Source organism: Hemitrygon akajei, chromosome 5 (genome assembly GCF_048418815.1).
Source record: "Hemitrygon akajei chromosome 5, sHemAka1.3, whole genome shotgun sequence".
Classification (NCBI taxonomy): Eukaryota; Metazoa; Chordata; class Chondrichthyes; order Myliobatiformes; family Dasyatidae; genus Hemitrygon; species Hemitrygon akajei.
Window position 1 is genome coordinate 147814258 of NC_133128.1, and position 23571 is coordinate 147837828.

A 23571-nucleotide genomic window follows, 5' to 3' on the forward strand; every position below is an offset into this window, starting at 1 on the left:
TGTGACTGCCAACAATTATACAATGGGTAGATGCCAACAAGGCCAAAGATGCTACTGGCTGACTTGGAGCCTCATAGCATGGGCAACTGGGGTTCAATCCTGGCCTTGGCCGCTAGCAGTGTGGAGTTTGCACATTCTCCCTGTGACTGTGTGGGCTTCCTCCAGTGTTTCAGTTTCTTCCTGCATCCCAGGTTAGTAGATCAAATGGCTTCTGTAACTTGGCCCGAATGTGTGAGTGGCTGGTAATGTTCGGGAAAACTGATGAGAATGTGTGAATGGGAGATGGTGGGGCGTGGACTCAGTAGACTGAAGTGCCTGTTGCTCAACTGTATCTCTTTGACTATACGTACCAGAGAGCAAATTCAGAGGAGCATTTACACAGGTGGAGCTAGAGTTGTACTGTTTATGGTGTCTATTCGGAGCGAACGAAAAGATGAAGCAATTGAAAGATATAAGCATATCTAAAAGAGTTTTAAATTTGCCAGAATTTTCATTAAGCTTCAATAATAAAGGTCACTCATTCCAATTAACTTTTTAAAGGAAGAACTTACAATAGATGCACAAGTACCTGTTTAGGTTAGTTTAAACATATTAAGCATATCAGGACTACATGCTGTAGATGTCAGTCTCATGTTAGTGATAAGCCTATAAGTCATAAGAGCAGATTTATGCCATTCAGACCATTGATTCTGCTCCAGCCTTCAATCGTGGGTGATTTATTTTCCCTCTCAACCACATTCCCCTGCCTTCTCCCCGCTACATTTGACCGCCTAAATAATCAGGAACATATCAACCTTTGCTTTAAGTATATACAATCATATTATGTGGTCTAAATATCCAGATGTTAGCCCACCCCAGAAATAAGAGCATAAAATTTTAATTAACCATACTTAGCAATGCCACGAGGTTGTCTTGCATGAAATATTAAATGAAGCACATCTATCATCTGAAGTGAATGTATTAATTTCACAGACTTTCCAAAGTTGAGAGGAGATTTATACCAGTGCTCAAGGCAATATTTAACATTTATCAATGCCATTAAAAGTTATTGAACATTTAGCCATTGATATTTTGGTTGTTTTATATGCATAATTTTATTACACATCCATACTGTAATGATTACTGTTTCAATACACATTATTGGCTGAGAAAGACATTGGGGAATTCTGAGGCCAGATAATGTATAGCACAAATGCAAAGTTTTCCTTTCTTCATGTTTTTGATTTTTAAACCTCAGAGAGATGTTGGATTAATTATATCAACATTTTCCTATAACCTTAAGCTAAATGGGCAGTATTCAAAGCCTTAGAATTATGGATCTGGCTCAGGTGAAATATATCACATCAGTTTTAATAATGAATTCCAACAACATTTACTGAGGACAATAAAACTCACAAGTGTGCAGAATACAGAGTAAAAGTTCATTTGATTTAATTTGTGTGCTGCCAGCGATGGTTTTGGTTCATGTTACAGAGTTGTGTTTGCCTCTTATGAACTTCTCAAGAAATGCTGTTCTCTCCCAGTTGAAACAACTTAGCATGTGATGTAATTCCCTGTGGCAAGAGGCTGTGGCAGACCTGTAATCTTTGTTCCTTTATTTATTATTTACTTTATTTTCTTTATGATCTGTGACCAACCCTGGATTATTAGCAAAGGAATTTAGAGTCATTCCTTCACAATTTCCAAGTGAGTTGCAACTGGTCGTTAATCCTTGAGTACATAGGTACCCAATTCTCAATGGTATTGTTTAAAGTATTGAGGAGATATGTTCCAAATATGCCTATACAACTGGAGCTCTCGCTGTTCCCTAATCACTCATGGCATATTACAAAGCCAGTGACTTCTATTGTCGGAGTGAGAGGTAATTCTGCTTAGCTGTGCATTGTACTTCTCCAGTATCACAACAATTTCCTGTGATCCACATGGGAATTCCTGAACAATATTCAAGTGGATTTCCAGTCACCATGAGAAATCAGATGAATTAAGTCCATCTCCACCCTCTGTGTGTGTGCTCAATCTTGCTAACATATGCCAATTGTAGAATTTCCGGCTGAAGTGGCTGTCTAGGAATTACAACTCTGACAACCCTGGACTTTTCAAGTACACGCTACTTTCCAGGCCTGACTGTTTCGCTGGACTTCTGGCTCACAGATTAGAGGGAATACAAACAGTTTCATGCTAACATTTCTATATATTTGCATACTTATCTGTTATTAGGGAGAGAGAGAGCCTGTGGTATGTTGAATTACCAGGTGAATGAGTAGTCTTTGGGGTACTGCAGTTCTGTGTCTTTATTGATGATTTGCTGCACGCTTGAGTACTTGGTGGGGGGGGTGCTGTTGCTTTTTGCTGGTGGGGGGGTTGTTGCTTTGCTGCTGCTGCTTATGCGTGGGAGGGGGGAGTTGGGGGGGCTTTGGGATTCTAATTTTTAACTGTCATTCATTCTTTTGATTACTCCTCTATTTTCGTGGATGTTTGTGAAAAAAAGGAATTTCAGGATGTATATTGTATACATTTCTCTGACGTTATACCTATTGAAACCTATTGAAATGTTATGGCAGTAGTGACTATAATTACCATTTGTGTGGAACCAAAAGAAATAGGAGAGATTTTTAATAAAAGTGCCCCTTTAGTTTTACTGTGGATTAAACAATGGAAACTAAAGAAATGGGAAATTAGTGTTGTTATCTTTTGGAGTATTTGGAGTACCATGAGTGTTTGTGTTCCTTATCTAAGAAGGGATGTGTTGGGAGGAGGTTTACAAAAATGATCCGAGGAATGAAAAGGTTATTGTATGAGAAGCATTTGATGGTTCTGGGTCTGTACTCACTAGAGCTCAGAGAATGAGGGATGATCTCATTGAAAGCTATCGAATGTTGAAAGGCCTAGACAGAGTGGGCGTGGAGAGTATGTTTCCTGTAATGGGACAGTCTAGGACCAGAGGGCACAGCCTCAGAATAGAGACGAAGAGGAATTTCTTTAGCCAGAGGGTGGCAAATCTGTGGCATTCTTTGTTGCAGATAGCTAAGGAGGCCATATTACTCTAGCGGACGGTTGTGACAAACTGCTGTGTTATTTGCCCCTGTTTCATTAGAAGTTTGAGGGGATTTGGTTTGTCTCCTGAAACACGCGAAAACTTCTGCAGATGTATTGTAGAAAGCATTCTCACAGGCTGCATCACTGTCTAGTAAGGGGGTGGGGAGGGTCTATTGCACAGGATTGAAAGAAGCTACTGAAAGTTGTAAAATCAGTCAGCTCCATCATGGGTACTAGCCTTTGTAGTATCCTAGACATCTTTGAGGAGTGGTGCTTCAGAAGGCAGTGTCCATTATTAAGGACCCTCATTACCTAGGACATGCTTTCTTCTCATTGTTACTGTCAGAAAGGAGGTACAGAAGCCTAAAGGCACACACTCAGTGATTCAGGAACAGTTTCTTCTCCTCTGCCTTCCGATTTCTAAATGGACACCTACTTTATTTCTGTTTTTGCACTATTTTAAATTTTTCTGTTTTACATATATACACACACACAATGTAATTCAATTATTTTTATTAAGTTTATCATATATTGCTTTGCACTGCTGCCACTAAGTTAAAGGGTGAAATTAAACCTGATTCTGATTTTCTTATTTCACTTCAGGAAACTGTTCAAGTTTCTAAAATTGTTGGGACAGTGAGCACTTGGCAATTTAGCATAAAATAAAATGGCAAATTGGAAGATTTCAGAACAAAATATGGCTGAAAGAAGAATACTGTATGAGCGGCAGGACAAATCATTGCAGGTGACACGGAAATAGTTGGATCACGGTTTTACTACCTTTCTTTAGGTCAGTGAGGAGCTTTTCAATGCAGTGTATCTCATAAAAGAGACTATTGGTGAAAGTGCATATGGACAGAGAAAGAGAGGGAATAAGAAAGCAAAAAACTTGATATGTTACAGGTTCACATATCCAGCACCGCTCTGGATGTCAAACTTTAGTGACTCACGCCTCTGCATAAATGTACCTAATCTATTATCAAGAATTTGTTTTGTGTACTCCTAAAGGGTGGGCTTGTGTTTATCCAGTGAATTATATCCATTTTCATCCAATGAACACTTTGCAAACAAACACTAAGCACGTTGTATTTTCTGATTACTCCCAGGGAAGTTCGACATGTCGGTAGAGTGAGCCATTCAAATGGTATGTGGAATGGAGCCTATATTCAGGAATGCGTTTTGTCTAGTTACTGTTAAACTCAAATATGAATCACTCCTAACCAAATACAAAGATTATCAGGCAAAGTGTTTTTTTTATTAGTTCCTTAAGGGTGAGGGAAGTTGTAGTGGGGATAAGCTCCCACTACTTATTAAATGTTCCCAATGGCGTGGTCTGAAATAGCCTCTGACGACCAAGTCCAGCTCCTGGCTTTCACATGTGGCTTAGCTATTAAGCCCGGCAGTACAGTTTCCACTGAGAGGAGAAGGGACAAAGGCAAGTTACTGATGCCTTAAAACCAGTCACTCCGGGCAGATAGGGCTCGTCAACCATGGTTGGCAGCTAATCTAGGAGAAGGAAAGCTCTGATCTCAGACTTCCAGTGCCTTGTGGCTACACCAGCTCATGGGGAAGACTTTGAGAGTAAGCTCTGAAAAAAAAAAACCATTGCTGGAGTCTCTAAGGCAGTCCTATATTGAGTTCAATGCTGACTGGCAACTCCTGCGATGCCACTGGTTCCAAGTTGTGTCAATATCTGCTGTTCCTTTGGAGAAGGGGAGCCTGTTGCATTGGCAGCAGCTTGCTCTCCATGTTGTATTGCCCTGGCTTGTGTACTGGCTTGCAAATCATGTAGGTAGCTGGGACGCAACTTCCATGAATGACCATGACCAATGGAGTGCCTCAGGGGTTTTTGATTCAACTATGGGGTTGAAATGTCATTGCCTCTTTAAAGCTCTGTTCATACTAACAGTTCAAAAAACTGTCATGTACACCACCTCCATTGTCCTCAAGATTCTATATACCGTAGATGTCGGATTATAAGCCGCTACTTTTTTCCCACATTTTGAACAGCTTTGAACACTGCGGCCTTTACTACGGTGCGGCTAATGCATGATTTTTTTTCATGCCGCCAAAAACATTTTGCCTCGTAACAGTAGACCAATAAAATTGATGAGTAGTTCACAGAGGTCCAATGAAATTGTACGATAAATCAAGCGCACTTTCACAATTAAATTATTGTAAATCAGTCATTTGTACTCACCCTCATCAACATGGAAAACACACGAAGAAAAGCATTGTGCTGCCTTTATGGCAGTTATTTAGTTTATAATATTTTTGCTTAGTAATTCATTTTCTAGTTAAAGTTAGAAGTGTTTTAACTATATTTGTTTTCTGTACTACATCGCGGGATGCTATGACGTCACACCCGGTTTCGCCGCGTCTTGTGGGAAAAATACCGGTTTGCGATAAACGGGAAGGTGGGGGGGAGCGCATTACGCGAGCGACATTAGATCTGAACGAACGCTGCTTTTAAGTTAAAGGCGATCAATAACTTTTCCTGGTAGGCTGCAGTATATATATTTTTTACCAGTCGTTAGGAGATATTGGAATGTTGTTCAGTAAAAAAGTATACGCAACGTATATTTAAAAGTAGCCGCGTTACAGGCACGGTTCGAAAAAAAGCATTTGCAATATGTATTTGTTTATGTTACCATATGGATTTAATTAAAAGTTAAAAAATCCTCACGTGTAATATCTTTCTGTGTAAATATCTCATATTACAACGTGGGACACCTGCGGCCGAAAATCCGGTGCGGCCGAAAATCCGGTGCGGCCTGTACAAGTACAAAATTGATTTTCTTTCTAAAATTAGAGCCAGCGGCTTTTAATCAGGTGCGCTCTGTAGTGCGAAATCTACGGTATAAACATCGTTCCTTGCCGATATTTCTAAATGGGAGTTTATCCTCTACTTGTGCAGTAAGATACAGCTGTACTTGTCCACCTCTCTCAACCTTTCCACTTCATTTTTTTATGAGAATGTCTGGTCTTGAGTGTAACTCAGTTGATATATAAACAAACATTGAAGATACAGCATTTATGATTTTTGTCTCCAAATTGCTGCCTCCCTTTTCAGTTTCCGGTTTTTGCTGTAGCGGATTGTTCAAAGCTATGGCACTCTGTTTTAAACCTTTTAACATTATACTCTGAATCAGAATCAGATTTACTTTCGCACATGAAATTTGGGTGTCTGCAGCAGCAGTACACTGCAAAGATATAAAATTATGGCAAATTACAAACTAAATAAATAGTGCAACAGAAAAAATGAATCATGAGGTAGTGTTTATAGACTATTTGAAATCCAGTGGCAAGGGGAAGAAGCTGTTTCTGAAACAAAGATTGTTTTTAGCCCTCAAAGAAGAGACATAATGCCCAATCATTGCCTGCAGTAACTGTCAAAACCAATTTCATAGGTCCTGGTTGATCCAAAACTTCTAGAGCCAGTGGAAAATTTTATATATTTTTTCGAAAACGTATTTTGAAAAACAAGCTACATGAAAAGCAAGCTCCTAACCTCATGGGAATAGAAAGATGGCTTTGTCCCAATGGAATGTGGAAAATTGCAATTCATGTTCATGCTTAAAGTTAATTAACACTTAGCAGAAACCCTGCTGTTTCTTTATCACATCTCTGAACTAATATTTCTGGCCAGAATGGTGACAGTAGACACTAATTTTGAATCTTTGAACTGGTAAAAATTATAAAACATCTGTGGAAAAGAGTACAGTCAACGTTTTGGGCCGAGACCCTTCAGCATGCCTGGAGAAAAGAAGATGAGGAGTCAGATTTAGAAGGTGAGAGGAGGGGAGGGAGAAACACAGGTGATAGATGAAACTGGGAGGGCTGAAGTTAAGATCTGGAAAATTGATTGGTGGAAAAGAAACAAGGCTGGAGAAGGGAGAATCTGATAGGACAGGACAGAAGGCCATGGAAAAAAGGGAAGGGGGAGGAGCACCAGAGGGAGGTGATGGGCTGACAAGGAGATAAGGTGAGAGAGAGAAAAGGTGATGGGTAATGATGAGGGGGGCGTGCTGGGCATTACCGGAAGTTCAAGAAATCGATGTTCATGCCATCGGGTTGGAGACTAACCAAACAGAATATAAGGCGTTGCTCCTCCAACCTGAGTGTGGCCTGATGGCATGAACATTGATTTCTCGAACTTCTGGTAATCCCCCCCCCCCCACCCCTTCACCATTCCTCAACTCTTCAGATTACCTTTGAGTATCTCTCCTTTCACTTTAAACCAGTGCCCTCGAGTTTTAGAATCCTTCACCCTAGGAAAATGTCTCTGAATATCTAACCTATAACTTTAAAAAGTTCACATATCAGACTCATTTGTTCTATTGAAAATAAACCCAACTAATCCAATCTCCTACCTCTTCACTACCCTATCCACCAGTGTTATTTTTAGGGAGCTATTGGCTCCAAGGTTCCTCAGTATATCAATACTCCTGATATTCCTTCAGTTTAAATGTATGTGCCTTGTTAGTATTTGACATTCTGAGGTGCATTATCTCACACTTGTTTGAATTAAATTCCATCTGCAACTTATCTATGTCCCTCTATCTTTTTACAACCTTCTTTGCTATCTACTATTCCATCATGCTTTGTGTTTTCAACAAACTTACTTATCAGTCCACCTACGTTCTCAGTGGTATTGGTTTATTATTGACACAAGTGTAAAGCTAGTCTTGCTTACTGTTTATGCAGATTAAATCATTACACAGTGTATTGTGGTCGAACAAGATAGAGCAATAATGCAGATTAAAGTGTAAAATCTACTGAAAAAGTGCAGTGCAGGGAACCAATAAAGTGCAAGAACATAATGAAGTACAATGTGAAGCCCATAGCCCACCTTATCATACAAGAGGACTCTTCAAGTCATTTCTATATATGACAGAGAATAGAGGTTTTTGTGGTACAACACTGGTTACAGACCCAGTTAGAAAACATCCCTCCTCATACAGTCAACAAACCAATTTTGGATGCAGTTTTGGCCAATGCACTTTGAACCCGTATGTCCTAACCTTCTGGGCCAGGCTACCACTGAGGATTTTTTCAAGGGTTCTTCAAAAGCACAGAGTCCTGTGGAATGACTTCACTAGAACGTGCACGGATGATGATAGACAGATGTTTAGGTACATTGGCCAAAGTGATGAAGTCACAACACGTATTCAAACAACACATTGTTTTTTATTCATGAAGAGGTATTGACAGCCAATGAATCATCCGCAGAGCCTAGCCATATTTGCATGACTGAATAAAATTGAAACTTTCAGAAATAAGTACCCTTAGTTCTTGCAGCGTTGTTGCTCTAATGTGACCTGGACGGAGCTTTTCTGCACTGGTAAAATGCTGTCAAAGACCTCCGAGCTTCCCTCTGCAATTGTATACTTAACCGTCTCATCAGGAGACCACCACAGTCTGTGTGGATCGACTAATCCAAGAGAAGGCATACCAGCAGCTACACCTCATTAGGACTTTGAAGAGTTTTAATATGTCACCAAATACTCTAGCAAACTTGCACAGATGTTTCGTGGAGAGGGTTCTGACTGATTGCATCACCGCCTGGTATGGAGTTTCCAGTGCACAGGATCTAAGAGGCTGCAGTGGGTTGTGGGCTCAACCAGCTCCATCATGGGCACATGCCTCCCCACCATTGAGGACATCTTCAAAAAGCAATGCCTCAAGAACGAGTCTTCCATCAATAAGAACATGACCACTTATTACTACATCAGAGAGGAGATACAGGAGCTTGAAGATCAATGTTCCCTCTAACTTTTAGTAGTCAGTGTGTGCAAAAATCTTATGTTGTGCAATTCTTTTTTCCTGTGACAAAAGTATGTGCGCACTGAATGCACACATGGCATAGTTTATGTAGGTTTACAAAATATTTGACACAAAGCTGCACAGAATAACAAAAAATAGCATACATATTTAAGTCACTGAGTTATTTTTTTCTGTCTCCTGTCTTTGGCATTTACCCATTCTTTGAAAATTCTATCTAGACTAATAGAACTTCCATCCAATTGATAGTTTTTGATTCTCATTAACATATCCAAAAGACATTAACCTGAACAGTTTCTCAGCTTGTTTTTGAGTAGATTCATTAGGCTAAAACCTCGTTCACAGTCTGCACTAGATGCAAGAAAGGTTCCCCCAATGTCCATCAGTTGTGCAAGGTCACAAAACTGTTCAGTTTGTAATTCAAATGTCACCATTTGAGCAAAGTTTGAAATCAGTTTGGATTTAATTTTTTTTTGCACAGAAAATTTGAAATCATTAAACTGTCTCACTATTACAGTATTTTCATCTAAAAATCATGATATTTTAGACATAAGGCATTAACTTGTACGTCTCCAATTGTGAAGTCACAATATGCAATTGCGGAGAAATCAAAAGCTGATCATTTTTGTATCTCATCTTCAGGAAACCTTTCTTCTAGATGAACACAAAGACTATTTATAAAAGTCAACAGCGGATATACTGTGTAATTTTCGGTGTAGCAGTTTCTACTATTTTGTTAAGCCATTCAACTTTAAACAAATTTGCAGTTCTTTTGCGTTTCACACCCTTCGCTTTTGAATTTGACATAGTGAATCAATATTTTTTTCAATAAAAACTTAGTAAGCTATCTACAGGATTGAAACAGATCTCTGTAAACTTTACGATATGAACGCTGTCTGCCAAAGATGGCTGCCGCCATGATGCAGCTGTACAAACCAGAACAGGAATGATGAGGTGACGTAAATTAGTGATGTGCATTGTGGTATTTGAAAAACCGACTAACTAGTCAACAGAAACATTTAGCTAAAAGATTATGTTCAATAAGTATAATTATTAATTACTACATTATTTTAGGTAACTAGCCTTTTATGCACACATTAATTTCCTTTGTGCGCTGGTTGAAAACGTGTGCGCGCACACACGCAGACAGCTTAGAGGGAACATAGTTGAAGACCCATGCTCAGTGTTTTAGGAACAGCTTCTTTCTCTCTGGCATCAGATTTCTGAACCTGTAAACACTCCTTGTTATTTTTCTTTTTTTTACTCTAACTTGTGGTATTTTTTATGTCTTGCATGGTACTGTTGCCACAAAACAACAAGCGTTATAACATGTCAGTGATAATAAACTTGGCTATGATGTGTTGAAGATTTAATAGGGCTCACCAAGTTTCTGTGTCCAGCAGATAAATTTGAGCACTTCAGTCATGTCAGTCTTTCGATTAAAGGAAGAGTATGCAATGTTTGAAATGGCAAACAAGTTCATAGCTTTTAAAATTAAGCTTAAAGTCTACAAAGAGTCAGGGGAGCTGTCTTAATATGTTGCCATCTTTTGCAGCAATGTCTGTTTGATGGCAATATAGACATCAGTCGCATCCCATTTAAAGTGAACTTTTTAAAAGTAAGAAGTGTATGCCCCACTGATTATGAAACACAGAAAATATTTATGACATATTCTCATCTGTAGACACTGAGACCTCACAGTTGCCAATTCCAGAGGCCTGTTGCTGGAATGATCAGCTGCAGTTACAATTTCAAAATGTGCTGATGGACAAAAACCAGTGTGAAATATACAGAGGAGATTTAGCATTATGGTGCCTGGATTAGAAAGCATGATTTATAAGGATAAGTTTAATGAGCTGGGGCTTTTCTCTTTGGAGAGAAGGAGGATGAGAGGTGACTTGATAGAGGTGTACAAGATGGTAAAAGACATATGTCGAGTGGACAGCCAACAACCATTTCCCAAAATGGAAGTGACTAATATGAGGGGCACAATTTTAAGGTGATTGGAAGAAAGTATAGGGGGGATGTCAGTAGTAGTTTTTTTTCACAATGAGTACTAGGAGTGACAACAGAATCAGCTACTTTAGGGACACTTAAGAGACTCTTTGATAGGCACATGGATGGTAGAAAAGTGAAAGGTAATGTAGGAAGGGTTAGATTCACCCTAGAGTTGGTTAAAAGGTCAGCAGATGCATTGTGAGCCAAAGGACCTATGTTGTGCTGTGCTGTTCTGTTCTACATTCTGTACAGGATTAGGTGGACATGTACCGGTAGTCAAAACTTCACATCCTTTCTACTTATCTTTGTAAATGTTTATTTTCAGCGAGTAAAACCAAGTACTAAAAGAGACTGTGTACTTGAAGGGCACATTGAGTATCTATGTGCAGGATTCATTCCCAGATTGAGAAGCTTGTATTGGCAAACCAGGCACAGATATAGCATTCGGCTATATCATTTTTTTTCCCCACAAAATTATCTGTAAAAGAGCACAGCAAATCCTGTTATTGAGCCTTCTGTCATTGTTTTATAAAGATGGTGTATTACTTTCTGCAGTTTACACTGGGAATAGATTATGTTTAAAAGTTAAAACACTCCCCATCATACATGCCAAAAGAAATTGGACCTATATTTAAAAAGGAATTACCACATTCACTTTGTGTCACAAGATTTTTTTTCTAACATATTAAATTTCGATGGAGATAAAGGGCTATGGGCCGTGCAGCAGAGAAGGGCTAGATTGATTGTGGGATCGGTTTACATATGACAGTAAAACATCATGAGCCAAAGGGCTCATAGTGTGCTGTATTGTTTTGAAAGAAACCTTTACTTTTGTTTCACTATCATCTGTACTAAAGTGGATGATTTTTATTGAATTTAATAAAAATCATTCTGCATTTTCATTTAATTTCCAGCTCAAATCTCCATATCTAGCAGTAAAAAACAGACAAAAATAGTTGAGACCTTTTAAAAAAAAACAACCCTCAACTATGAAGGAAGATAGCAAGCTTGTCCCTGTGTTCAAACAGTGCTCTAGGCTACTGAAATCCTTCCAAAATCCACGAGTTTTATAAGTCAGCTGGTAGTCATGCTCATGGTTTTCATTTTCAAAATCTAAAAATCTACACTTCTGCATGAATAAATTAATTGTTTCCCATTCTTTTCAGATGTTTGGGAATCCAGTGATTTTCCATGGAAAGTTTATACAATGAGAGGCCTCTTTATGGTTCTGTATGGTCAGTTAAAGTCTTTAGCTTAGGGAAATTTGGAATATTGGAAGTATGCTGTGATTGAAGACTTATTAGACGATGAGGTATATTGGTTTGGTGCAGCAATAAAAACAACCGTGCTGGGTTTTAGCAAGCTTAGAAATGAATACTCCTCAACAACAGGACTAGGAGCAAAAGAGGGTAAGGGTACATTTATCAGCAACTTCCATATCTGAAGTTGTCTCAAAAGTTCTTCATAACCATTGAGGTTATACTTGAGTATATTTACAGTTTCAAAGAAGAGCAATGCAGAATCTGCACACAGTCTGGTTTCAGTAACTAAATGATTAACTTGTCACATGTAAATCAAAACATCAAAATGTCCAGTGAAATGCATTGTTTGTGAGGATGTGCTGGGGGCAGCCTGTAGATGCAGCCATGTTTCTGGTGCCAGCATCACATGTCCACAACTTACTAACCCTTACTAACTTGTATGTCTTTGGAATGAGGGAGGAAACTGGAGCACTTAAAGGAAATCCAAGTTGTCATGGGGAGAATATGCAAACTCCTTACAGACAGTAGCGGGAATTGAACCCTGATCTTCTGAACTTTGGCTATCGTGCCATGCTGCTGGGGATTGTTGTAAAAACTGCTGTCCTTCAGTGAAGTCAATCTGCTATCCTTACTTGGTCCAGCCTAGTGACTCCAAAACCATCAATACGGTTGCCTCTTAACTGCCTCCTCTTTTCAGTGTCATTTAGGAAAGGACAATAAAGTTTACATTGCCAATGATGTCCACATCCCAAAAAATTGTAAGCTTTAACAAAGAAGGATTATAAACAATACTGAAAAAGAAATGGAAAAAATGGGAGTATCTACTCAGCACATCCAGACAGCATTTATTCAAGTCTGGCATCAAAGAGCCCTGGCAAAAATTGACTCATTAGGAACTGGTGAGGGGATCCCCTCCACTGGTTGGAATCATAACTAGCACGGAGGAAGATGGTTGTGGTGGTTGGAGGTCAATCATCTCACCTATGGGGCATCTCTGGAGGAGGAGTTCCTCAGGATAGTGTCTTGGATCCAAACATCTTCAGCTACTTCATTGACAACATTCCTTCATTTCTAAGGTCAGAAGTAGGAACGTTCACTGATGATTGCACAGTGATCAGAGGATTGAAGACTCCTCAGATAATGAGGCAGTCCACCAGCAAATGCAGCAAGCTCCAGGCAAAATCCAAGCCTAGTCTGATAGGTAGCAAGCAAGTCATATTTGCACAAACAATGGCAGTATCAAACAAAAGAAAAACCATCTAACGGCCCTGACAATCAATATTGTTGCTGTCACTGAATCCCCCGCTATCAACATTCTGGATGTAACCAGAAACTGAATTGGAGTAGCTATATTCACAATGTTGCTGAAGGAGCAGTTGTAAGGCTGGGAATCCTAAGCATGCAACTTAACTGCTAACTCCCAGCTTGGCCACCACTAACAAGGGTCAAGTCAGATATGTGGTGGTAAATTCTCCATTTCAACATCACTCAAAGTTCACGTCACACACGATGTAGCAGCCCATATGAAAGGCACTCAATCCATGTGTGGTCATTCACTACCATCTTCTGACTCATTCCACTAAACCAATGTTGTATTCTTTTGGCTAGTTCACACCGGATCCCATGTGATTTCACCTTCCAGACCAGTCTTGTTAAAGTCCATATAGGCAAAAGCTACCACCCTGCCCTCATTATATCCTCTTGATAACCTCTTCAAAATCTCAGTCAAATTCATGAGATACAATTTCTCTCGTACTGTACTTTAGTCAGTCTCTATCTTTCAAAATGCAAATAAAACCTGTCTCTCAGAATCTCCTCCAGTATCTAGCTCATTCTTGTTGAGATGAGTTACAGGAGGCTGATATTAGGCTCACTGACCTGTGGTTTCTTGCTTTGTCTTTGTTGCCTTTCTTAAATAGAGGCACAATGTTAGCCACTTTCCAGTCTTCTGGTACCTCGCCTTCTGCCAGAATGCCACCAATTTCTCCCTGTGCTTTCCTCATGGTTCAAAGATACATTTAGTCAGGCCCTGTGACTTATCCAACTTTATGTAGATCAAGAATGCCAACACATTCTCTTTTGTAACGTGGATCTCTTTCAGGACATTTCCTTTCCCTGAGGTTCTATGAGGATCCATGAGGTTCTCCATAGTAAATACAAATGATAAATATTCAATTAAGTCCACACTCATCTTCTGTGGCTCCACACATAGAAAGCCATGCTGATCCTCAAGGGGATCTATTCCCTCCATAGTGACCCTTTTGCCCTTATATAGAATTTCTTGTCATTCTCCATAACTATCAAAGAAAGCTCATGTCCTCTTTTTGTCTTCCTGATTTCCTTTTCAATTGTACTCCTCCATCCTTTATACTCATGGGGTTTACCTCATCCCAGCAACCTATATGACATATATGCCTCCTTCCTTTTCTTGACCAAGCCTCAATATCCCTCATCGGTTAGGGTTCTCCAATCCTGTCGGCCTTCCTTTTTGCTCTAATATGAATATGTTCACCCTATACACTCCCTATCTCACTTTTAAACATCTGCCACTTGTCAGGTATCACATTACCTGCTAAAGCCTCTCCCAGTCAAACTTTGTAAGGTCCATTCTAATGTCATAAAATTAGCTTTGCTCCAATTCAGGAATTTAACTTGTGGACTTATCCTACCTCATTAGTTAACTATTTAAAACTAATAGAATTATGGTAATTTTTCCTAAAGAGCTCCCCCACTGATATGCCCAGTCTCATTTTCTAAGAGCAGATTGAGTGTTGTCGCTCTCACGCAAGGCAACCTACATACTGCTTGAGAAAACTTTCCAGGATGCACTTGACTAATCCAGCCCCATTTAATTACTTAGCACTGTAGCAGTACTAGTCAGCATTAGGGAGGGTAAGATCGCCTACTACTTCAATGTTATTATTCTGACAACTTTCTGTAATCTTCTGTGTGGCGTGTGCCCAAGTGGATAAGGTGTCGGTCTAGTGATCTGAAGGTCACTAATTTGAGCCTTAGCTGAGGCAGTGTGTTGTGTCCTTGAGCAAGGCACTTAACCACACATTGCTCTGTGACGACACTGGTGCCAAGCTGTATTGGCCTAGTGCCCTTCCCTTGGACAACATCGGTCTCATGGAGAGGAGAGACTTGCAGCACGGGCAACTGCCGGTCTTCCATACAACCTTGCCCAGGGCTCAGTCATCATCGAAAATCGATGGACAGCTGAAGAAGAAGTGATCTCCCTACATGTTTGTTCCTCTAATTTCAGCTGACTACTGGCGATGCCAAGGGTGGGTGGGTGAAGTGCAGTCAAATAGAACACTCCCATCAAGGTGATCACATTCTTCTTATTATTCTAAATCTGCCCATATAGCAGCCCAGGGGAATAACCTCCCTAAATACTGCTAGGATTCTGTCCAATCAATAACACAAACCCCTCCTCTCCTTTCCTCCACCTTTATCATGCCTGTAGCATCTGCACCTCAGAATACTGAGCTGCCAGGCCTTCCCACTTTTAACCATGTTTAATAAGCTTGACAATCACAATCTCATGTGCCTATCATGCCCTGAACGCTGTACTTGCTGCCCATTGGACTTGCTTGCACTAATTTCTGTATCTGCCTCAACTTTATTCTCTGTCACACTGCTACTTTGCATCTCATCTCCCTGGCAGGTATTCAAGTCCCTATCTCCCTGAAAGTGGTATAGACTGTAGATAGATAGAATAATGAAGGTATATGGCTTACACGAGGAAATCTGCAGATGCTGGAAATTCAAACAATGCTGGTGGAACACAGCAGGCCAGGCAGCATCTATAAGGAGAAGCATTGTCGATGTTTCGGGCCGAGATGTCAACAGTGCTTCTCCTTATAGATGCTGCCTGGCCTGCTGTGTTCCACCAGCATTTTGTGTGTGAAGGTATATGGCTTGTTTGTTGTTCACATAGAGGCATAGAATAAAAATGTTGGGACATGATATTGCAACTTTACAAACCATTGGTTATATCGCACTTTGAACACTGCGTGCGGTTCTGATGAACACACTATAGCATGGTGTGTTGGAGAGGGTGCAGAAGAAATTCACTGGGATGTTGCCTGGACTTTAGACACAGGGAGAGATTCGATAGACTGGGCTTGTTTTCCTTGGTACAAAGGAGGCTCAGGGGTGACCTGAAAAGAGAAAGGGTAGATGGTCAAAATTGTTTTCCCATGGTAGGGGCATGAAACGCAAGAAGGAATAGCTTTAGATTGTGTAGAATAAGTTTTAAAGGGGATATTTGGCAAAACATAAAATGATATTGACCTAATACAGGTAAATAGGATTACTATCGATGGACAAAATAGTTGGCATGAACATAGTGTGTGAAGAGCCTGTTTTGGAGGTGTATAACTGTAAGAATCATTGACTTTCTCTATATTTATTGTACCATAAACTCAGCACATTCTCACACAATGTGTCAACAACGCTTCTGTCTCCCCCTTAAAAACACACTTGTGATGCATTAAAGAGGCTGCAACATGGGACCAATACTTCAGTGTCCAGCGGAGCAGAAACCTGAACCGTACAGAGTCTATGCAGTGGCTGCACTGATCTTCAGTGTAATCCTACATAAGATTGGTTTTATTTATCAAACGTACTTCAAAAAATGCAGTGAAGTGCATTGTTTGCATCAGCAATCAACACAGTCGGAGGATGTTCCAGGGTCAGCCCACAAGTGTCACCACGATTCCAGTGCCAACATAGCACGGCTGCAACTCACCAATGCTTATAAACCCGCACGCCTTTGGAACGTGGAAGGGAAGTGGAGCATCCGGAAGAAACACATGCACGCAGTCCCAGAAAGGACGCACAAACTCACTGAAGACAGCTGCAGGAACTGAACCCCACTGTAAAACATTACATTAGCTGCTATGCTCCGACGCAGCCCGAGATTTTGGAAAGAACCAGTTGAGCAATCACCTGAAGACATTTTCCTTACAGTAGAAATGGAAACATTTTCCTTACAGTGGAGGAAGAATGTATGTCTTACACCAAGCTGATGATTGTCCAGAAACAGTTGAAGATCATCACTGTCTGTCTCGCTGGGTACAGCCCACAGAGTTCTGTATAAGATCCTAACTCAAGTGGCTGGCATGATATCACAATGTTGCAATTACAAGCCGTGTGACACAGTTTTAGTTGAACCACCAACCTTCAAGTAACAATTACCTTTACAGTCAGTGTCTCAAGTGAAGATGGCATAGTGACTCTGCGTTGATACATGTGGACCTGAGAAACACATAAAATACTGGAGGCACTCAGTTATCAAGCTGTGTCTATGAGGGGGAACAAACTGTTGATGTTTCGGACTGAGAACCTTCATCGGCTCATAATAAAGGGACTCTGACCAAAATGTACAACCGTTTATTTCCCTCCATAGATGCTGCCTGATTTGCTGAATTCCTCCAGCACTGTATACGTGCTCCTCAAATTTTCCAGCATCTGTAGAACCTCTTGTGTTTAAGAAGGCAGATAAGACCCGGTTAATTTTTCATCTCTATGAGTCAAAGAGTCACAGGATCACAGGAACACTACAACACAGAAACAGGCCCGTCAGCTCGTGTACTCCCAAAGTGTAACACCTTGCACTTGTCTGCCATTTTTCTTTTTTTGTAATTTATTTTTTTTATTGAAGTTCATCATCAAACAAACATTTCCATAAGATGTATTTCAGACATTGTACATATAAATCATATAATCATATATATCACAAATCTCCACAAAGTATTTCTCTGAGGTATACACTTATAGAAAAGAGTTCAACCCACGTTTCCCATGCAAACTTTGATAGTCTTCCTTCCTGTCCACAACACCCCGAATCTTGATGTCATCCATAAATTTGCAGATCCAGTTAAACACATTATCATCCAGTTCATTAATATAGATGACAAACAACAACAGTCAGCACCAATCCCTGTGGCACACCACTAGTCACAGGCCTTTATCAACCACTACACTCTGGCTTTGCCCACAAAGCAAATTTCGATTCCAGTTTATTACCTCATCCCAAAAGCCAAGTGACTGAACCTTCTTGACCAACTTCCCATGTGGGATCTTGTCAAAAGCCTTGCTGTAGTCTATGTAGACAATGTCCACTGTCTGGCCTTCATCAACTTTCTTGGTAACTCCTCATACAACTCTACAAATTTGGTTAGACATGACCTACCATGCCAAAGCCATGTAGACTATTCTTAATCAGTCCTTATCTATCCAAAAACTTATCTATCTGGTATCTTAGGACACCTTGCAATAGCATACCTATTACTGATGCCAGGCTTACCAGTCTCTAATTTCATAGTTAGAACATTTCTTAAACAACGGAACAGTATTAGCTATCTTCCAAACCTCCAGCATGTCACTTGTGGCTAAGGATGTTATAAATGTCTCTGCTAGAGCCCTTGCAAATTCTGCACTAGCTTCCCACAAGATCTAAGGGAACACCTTGTCAGGCCCTGGGGATTTATCCACCCTAACTTACGTCAGCACAGTGAACATCTCCCCCTCTGTAAACTATATATGATCTATGAGTCCACAGCTGCTTTTCCTCACTTCCAAAGACTCTGTGCCCATCTCCCAAGTAAATACAGATGCAAAAAATCCATTGAAGTTCTCCCCCATCTCTTTTGGCTCCACGCATAGCTGATCACTCTGATCTTCAACAGGGCTGATTTTCTTCCTTGCTACCCTTTTTCTCTTAATATATTTGTAAAAGCCCTTGGGATTCTCCTCCACCTTGTCTTCTGGAGCAACCAAATGCATTCTTTTAGCCCTCCTGATTTCCTTCTGAAGTGGTCTCTTGCATTTTTTATACTTGAGTACCTCATTGTCCTTTCCTGCTTCCACCCACAATACACCTTCTTGTTCTTCTTAATCAGGGCCTTGATATCTCTGGAAAACCTTGGTTCCCTAAAACTGTTATAAGACCAGAGGTCCATAAGATATAGGTGTAAAATTAGGCCATTTGGCCCATCAAGTCTGCACCACCATTTCATCATGGCTGAACCATTTCCTTCTCAGCTCCAATCACCTGCATTCTCAATGTATCCCATCATGCCCTGACTTATCAAAAATTTATCTTAAATATACCCAATGACTTGGCCTCCACAGTCACCTGTAGCAAGGAATTCCACATATTCACCACTCTCTGGCTAAATAAATCTGTCCTCATCTCTATTCTAAATGGACATCCCTTAGAACAGAGGGATGAGCTGTTTCCTCTGGTCTTAGACTCCCCCACAGTAGGAAACATTGTCTCCACCTCTACTCTATCGAGGCCTTTCAATATTTGATAGGTTTCAATGAAAACATGTTCATTCTTCTGAATTCCAGTGAGTATAGGCCCAGAGCCTTTCAATCCCAGAATGATTTTTGTGAACCTCCTTCAAACCCTCTCCAAAGTCAGCACATCCCTTTTTAGATAAGCAGCCCAAATCTGTTCACAATACTCCAAGTGAGTCTTCACCAGTGAGAGCTCTATATATTGATAAAGGAAAATTTCCTGAATAGATTTGACCATCTCTATCCCATCCAGCAGAGCCCCAGTCAATATGTGGAAAGTTAAAATGACCTACTATCAAAACTTCAAGTTTTCTGCAACTATCTGCAATCTCACTACAAATTTGCTCCTCTAAATCACACTGACTGTTAGATGGTCTTTTATATAATCCATTTATGTGGTCATCTCTTTCTTAATAGAATGTTAGAATACTCTCCATGGTACATCTGTGGAAATTTGTGAGAGTCTTTGGTGACATGCCAAGTCTCCTCAAACTCCTAATGAAATACAGCCACTGTCATGCTTTCTTTGTAATTGTATCAACATGTAGATCTTCAAAGATATTGACACCCAGGAACTTGCAACTGCTCACTCTTCCACTGCTGATTCCTCAGTGAGGACTAGTGTGTATTCCCTCGACTTCTCTTTCCTGAAGTCCACAATCAATTCCTTGCTCTTACTGACATTGAGTTCAAGGTTGTTGTTGTGACACCACTCAGCCAACTGACCTTTCGCGCTCCTATACACCTCCTTGTCACCATCAGAAGTTCTTCCAACAATAGTTGTGTCATCAGCAAATTTATTCATGCCATTTGAGCTGTGCCTAGCCACACAGTCATGGGTGTGGAGAGAGTAGAGCAGTGGGATAAGCTTGCATCCTTTTCAGTAATTGTGTGTTTGGCTGAGATGGTGTGACGTTTAAAAAGAGATTGCAGCCCTCAGGACTTTTTAGGCAGGCTGCACTCATAATCATCTCTTAGGCATTCAACAAAGGCCATTTAAAAGAAGCGGTTGTAAGCAAAGTGGCCATTGTTGGAATGGACAGTGTTAGAGTAGTCATGCTTTGGCTCAACAGGCTTGGGAAAGAACCTGTGGAGGCTCTAAATAAGTTTCTAGTAAGTTTTTTCCCCTTTTTTGTCTATAAGTACATAGCTAGTGCAGTGAGAATGGGTCCAAGGTTAGTGGTATGCTCTTTGTGTGAGATGTGTAAACTCTGGAAGATCTCCGGTTTCCCTGATTACTACATCTGCACAAAGTGTTCTGACCTGCAGCTCCTTAGAGACTATGTTAAGGAACTGGAGCTTCAGCTTAATGACCTTTGGCTCATACGGGAGAATGAGGAGAAGATAGATTGGACCTACAGGGAGGTAGTCACTCCTGAGCTGCAAGAGGCAGATACCTGGTTGACTGTCAGGAGAGGGAAAGGGAATAGACAGCTAGTGAGGATTACCCCTGTGGCTGTTCTCCTCAATAATAAGTATACCACTTTGGATGCCGTTGGTGGGGGAAGCTGTTATGCCGAAGTCTGGCTCTGTGGTGCAAAAGAGAAGTGGGGAGAGGAGGAGTGCAGTAGTGATAGAGGATTTTATAGTTAGAGGAGCAGACAAAAGATCTTGTGGACATGAAAAAGACACACGGTTGGTATCTTGCCTGCCAGGTGCCAGGGTCAAGAATGTTTCATATATGGTCCACTACGTTCAGGTGAGCAGCTAGAAGACATAGTACGTTGTAGTACCAACAACATAGGTAGGAAAAGGGCTGATCTGCTGGGAAAATTAGGTTAGTGCAGGATCCTAAGACAGCAAATTTGTAGAATGCCTACAAGAAGCCTTTATATAGCAGATTAGGATTGAGCCCACTATAGGGGAAAGGCAATTCTGGAATGGGTATTGTGTAATGAACCAGATTTGATTAGGGAGCTTAAGGTAAAAGAACTCTCAAGAGGCAGTGACAATAATATGATAGAATTCTCCCTGCAATAAAGTCAGATATATCAGTATTTCAGTGGAGTAAATGGAGTTACAGAGGCATGAGGGAGGAGCTGGCCAAAGTTGATTGAAAGAGGACACTAGCAAGGATGATGGCAGAATTTGAAAGGTGCAGGATAGGTTCATCCCAAAGATGGGGAACTCTAAAGGGAGGATGATTCAATCGTAGCTTATAAGAAAGTCAATGACAGCATAAAAGCAAAAGAGACAGCATATAATATAGCAAAAATTAGGGGAAAGTCAGTGGAATGGGAAGCTTTTAAAAACCAACAGAAGGCAAATACAAAACCCATAAGGACAGAAAAGATTAAATATGAAGGTAACCCAGCGAATAATATAAAAGAGGATACCAAATTTTCATCACATATATAAAGAGTAAAAGAGAGTGATTATTGGACCTCTAGAAATGACAATGCAGAGGTAGTAATGAGGGACAGAAATAGCGGATAAACAATAAGTATTTTGAGTCAGTCTTCACCATGAAAGACACTAGCATTATGTCAGAAATTTGAGAATGTCAGGGAGCAGAGTGAGTGTAGTTGCTATTATCAAGGAAAATATGCTTGGGAAGCTGTAAGTTCTGAAGGCAGATAAGTCACCAGAACCAGATGGCCTACACTTCAGGGTTTTGAAAAAGATAGCAAAAGAGATTGCAGAGGCATTGGTAATGATCTTTCAAGAATCATTAGATTCTGGAATGGTTTTGGAAGACTGGAAAATTGCAAAAATCACTCCACTCTTTAAGAAGGGAGGGAGCCAGACAAAAGGAAATTATAGGCCAGTTCACCTGACTTCAGCGGTTGGAAAGATGTTGAAGTCTATTATTATGGATCAGGTTTTAGTGGTTTTCGCAGGCGTCTGTGTTAGGACTACTTCTGTTCATGTTATGTGTTAATTATTTGAATGTTAGAATTGATGGCTTTGTGGCCAAGTTTGTCGACAACAAATAGTTGTCGAACAGGTAGTGTCAAAGAAGCAGGATTTAGATATATTGGGAGAATGGGCAAAGAAGTGGCAGATTGGATATATTGTAGGGAACTGTATGGTCATGCACTTTGGTAGAGGAATAAAGGGGGGAAATCAAAAATCAGAGGGGCAAAGGGACTTGGAGGACCTCGTGCAAAATTCCTTAATGGTTAACTTGCAGGCTGAGTCTTTGGTAAGGAAGGCAAATGCAGTATTAGAAGCAAGGATGTAATGTTGAGGTTTTATAAGGGATTGTTCAAACCACACTTGGAGTATTGTAAACAATTTTGGGCCCCTTATCAAAGAAAAGATGTGCTGACATTGGAAAGGGTCCAGAGAAGATTCACAAGAATGATTCTGGGAGTGAAAGAGTTAATGTTTGAGGAGTGCTTGATGGCTCTGGGCCTGTACTCACTGGAGTTTAGAAGAATGAGGGAGGATTTCATTGAAACCTATTGAATGTTGAACAGCTGAGATAGAAAGGATGTGTCCTATAGTGGGGGACTCCAGGACCAGAGGAAACTGCCTCAGGATAGAGGGACGTCTATTTAGAACAAAGATAAGGGTGAAATTCTTTAGCTTTTGCCAGAGGGTAGTGAAACTGTGGAATTCATTGCCACACCACAAATGACTGTGGAGACCAAGTAATTGGGTCTATTTAAGGTGGAGGTTGATGGGTTCTTGCTTATTCAAGTCATCAAAGGAGAACAGGGTTGAGAGGAAAAGTAAATCTGTCATGATGGAATGGCAGAACAGACATGATGGGCCAAATGGCCTAATTCTGCTCCTATGTATTATGGTCCTTGAGGTTCGCCAGTATTGTTTGTCAGTGAGGAGGAGTTGTTATTTCTGGTCTGCACAGACTGTGATCACCCAATCAGGAAATCAAGGATCCAATTGGATCCTTTGGAGGTACAGAGGTCCAGGTTGAGCCTGCTATTGTCCAGGTGATCCAAGGTCAATTGGAAAGCCAGTGAGATTGCATCTGCTGTAGACCTATTGTGGTGATAGGCAAATTGCAGGGGGTCCAGGTCCTTGATTAGGCAGGAGTTGATTCTGACCATGACCAACCTCTCAAACCACTTCATTGCAGTAGATGAGAGTGCAACTGGATGATGGTCATTCAGGCAGCTCACATTGCTCTTCTTGGGCACTGGCATGATTGTTGCCCTTTTGAAACAGGTGGTAACCTCCGAATACAGCAGTGAGAGATTGAAGATGTCTT

General features: G+C 40.5%; 1 protein-coding gene across 6 annotated transcripts in view; it reads left to right on the top strand.

Annotated features, from left to right (window-relative positions):
• Nucleotides 1–23571, top strand: part of LOC140728289 (melanophilin-like) — a 265392-nt gene that overhangs the window by 137534 nt on the left and 104287 nt on the right. The gene's annotated exons all lie outside the window — the stretch shown is intronic.